The sequence below is a fragment of the Lepisosteus oculatus genome, chromosome 11 (assembly GCF_040954835.1).
Source record: "Lepisosteus oculatus isolate fLepOcu1 chromosome 11, fLepOcu1.hap2, whole genome shotgun sequence".
NCBI classification, from domain to species: Eukaryota; Metazoa; Chordata; class Actinopteri; order Semionotiformes; family Lepisosteidae; genus Lepisosteus; species Lepisosteus oculatus.
Genome location: NC_090706.1, coordinates 24,717,988 through 24,721,493, shown reverse-complemented (window position 1 = coordinate 24,721,493; position 3,506 = coordinate 24,717,988).

Here is a 3,506-nt window from a genome sequence, read left to right as displayed (position 1 = left end):
CACTGTGTTTTGCCAAGATTCTTGAGCAACATGTGAACGTAACAATATGTTCTCAGAATATTTACCTGACACAATAGCTGAAAGATTCCTTGTTTATAGGAACACGATTCAGCTTATTATTGCAAATCTGTTTGTACTTACATAAACTCTACTAAACTATCACATGATCATTGTAGCCAGGGAATTGGTTTTCAGATCTGTATTGGCAGACCTTAGACCCTCAAAAAGTATAAAACAGTGTTAACTTTGCTCTGGCATTGAGAATTAAATTAAGAAAAGGTTTATTTCTTTTGATATGCAGCTGGTCTGCTCATTCAGAGTGCATTATATTCTCATAGAAGGCTTGAGATGTTTACGTTTTCCCTTTCTACAATGCAAACTCTAACGTGGCCACACTTACATGAGTCTCACATAAGTGCCTGACCATTAGTGCCAAGATTAAATTCCATTTCTACACTTTTGCATTTTTCTCATAGAGTGGTTTAGTCTTGTTCAAAACGATAACTTCAGACTCATTCTCCAACTCGCTTGGTACATTTTAAGTAAACTAAAGGACCACTTTATTGTAACCTGAGCTACTGAGTGTTTAAGAATGAACGTCAAGCACAAGACACTCTTGAGAAATGCAGCTGACCTTCAGCTAAGTTGATTTTTTAAAAATGTTCAATCAGATACAGATGCGAAGGCATCCTTTCGCATATTTTACAGGCTGTTTCTCTATTTGTCTTGATGATGCTGCATAAATAAATCGGCTTGAACTCGCACGCACCAATTGTATGTTAAAAGTCTAATGTGCTGTAGTAGTGTTCCACATTACCAAACTGTAGGTAACTTTGTTTTTTTACCAAGCATAAACAGAGATGAGATCTTTCTCTTGATAGCTCTTGTGTAAAGTTTTCCACATTTTGACATGCATACTTTTAAGATGTCATGAACCAGCTGTCTCTAGAGCAAGCTAAGCAGGGATTTTGAGCCACACAATATCCTGTGCTGAATTTCCCTGGACCTACTCCATTTTGCTTTGAGTAATACATCTTTTTGCAGTACAAACAAAGCACAATAGTGTGGCAGTTCTAATCCTGGAAAATAATTGAAAATGTTTTTCTTCCTTGAGCGCTGGAACAAGATAACGATCAGTGTTCTCCCCTATAAATGAAATTAGCATTATACTGTTTTTCATGTCATTATATTAGGCTGTACAATATTTTTTTGATTTATAAAATATGTATATCTTTTAATAATTTTACTATTTGATGTAATTTAATGGGTCTGATTGATCCTCAGGGATATCTGGAAAAAATGATTCAGCTTTTGTAAGAGGAAAAAGGCCCAGATGTTTCTTTCCATCTGAATGCTCTTGTCTTCTTTTAAAATCTTCTCTTTTATAAATTTATAATTCATTTTAAAACCAGAGGGTTGCTCTAAAGACAAGACTTTTCATTTTGAAATGCTTTAAAGTACAGTACAAGACACTTGGATTTTAATGGTTTGCTTCCTACCACTCAATCTCTGAATTTATGTTATATTGTACAGTAAATCAATGTTGCGTTCAACAGACTTTAACGTAACTGAAACACAAAGTCAAAGACAAAAAAATTCTTAAAATGTTTGAGCATACCTCATTTGCCTTTATGAACATCTCGCAGAGAATTTAAGTAAACATTTCAATGTGCTTAGTTATGCCTCAAGGGTTTGTTAGATGGTTTACATCAGCACTTCACTATTAGCTTAATGTTTCCAAGTGTAAACACTTCAGTGTAGAAGGGGCTACTGTTGAATATACAGTACATTCAAAACCGACAGAGAACCAACAGCCCTACTGTGTCAGAGAGGCAAGGCTCTGTAAGACTAGACATCAAAGGAAAGCTTTTAAGGGCAAAAATAACAAAGCACATTGAACTTTGTCAACAGATTGTTCCTGCTTAACAGGCTTTTATTTATTTTTCACCCCAAAAAGAACAGAGAATCTTCATTTGAAAATAAACCATCTGCCATTAGAAAAACAAATGTTCACATAAAAAAACCCCCGAGAACATTGACTCTTTTTCAGACAGTAACCTGGTGAGGTTTACAGGAGAAACCCTATCCCAGAAACACAGGAAACAAGGCAGGACTACTTCCTGGACAGGACTTCAGTCCATTAGAGGGCACACACCGAATAACAGGAACAATTTAGAGACACCACTTAGCTTAGCCAGTATGTCTTTGGAAGGTCCAATAGAAAAGCCATATAAACTTGGAGAGAACATGCAAACTCCACACAGAGCTCACCCTACCCTGAAATTGAACCCTGGAACCATAATTTGTGAAGCTGAAGCAACAAGCACTCCTCCATGCTGCCCTGCATTCCTGCTATTTTATTCTTGGTGTCTTTTATTTTCACACATTTTAAAGTCATTTCAAATATATTTCTGATAAGAAAGTTTTTTTTTTCCAGCTCAGCTGTGAGCACTAATCGGAGGGCTTATCAGTTGTAGTGGAGCACCAAAGGACTTTGGCAGCATCCCAGGTGTTTCACTGAGTCAACAATCCTCTGATTTCTTCAGGGTAATACTTTACCTATAGCACAATCCAGATGTTGCTCACCCTTTTGACTACTTTAATGAATTTCACCATTTGGCCTTTTAGTTGGGTACAGATTTCAAACTTGCCTTCTGTGAAAGTTTTTAAAAAAATATTTACGATAAGGACAGAAACAAGAGTTGTGATCATGTAAGCTGGGGTTTAATATAATATCCAAAATGTCTCTTAAACAATGGTAATTACAGAGATTATTACAGTTTTAATACTGTAACTCCTCAAATGTACACATCACTAAGACCCTGTGCAAAGTCGAAATAACATACTGTACATTTGCAAATTGAAACTGCTATGATTTTTATTAATCATTTTATTACATCAGTAATATATTTATAATTTTATTACAACAAGTCTACAAATATTTTTGTGTGTTTCTTAAGGTGATTATATATTATAATAATGCTTTGGAAAACAGTGGAAACAGTGGCATGTTACACTGAGAGTATGTGCCACATTCCGGAGTAATTGTATAATATCTTTATTAAAACAAAAATAACTAATTGAAAAAAAGGAGCATGACTTCCCTTCCTGAGTTCATTAATCATTGCAATAAGGATTATTACAGAAACTGGGAATATACAGTAAATCATTTTAGATTGATCTTTCCTTCAACTTGAATCCCTATATAAGCTTAATAGAAATTAAGCTGGAAAATGCTGAAAGTTAAAAAGTCAAAGCGAGAAAAAGAAATCCAGAATAAATAACAGAGCTATCAAATATTGGAGAAATATGGTTTGGCATTAGTGAAGGGTTAGTGGCAAACCATCTGTCCTTTCTAGCATCACATACTGTATATACTGTATGTCCTGATAATTCTTGAGAATCTTAAAAGTTGAATGACTAACATTCCTGTAAAAACTTTTTGAATTAAAATGTTGGCATGACTCTGTACAAACTTACAATACAATTGTTAGGTGAAGATATGC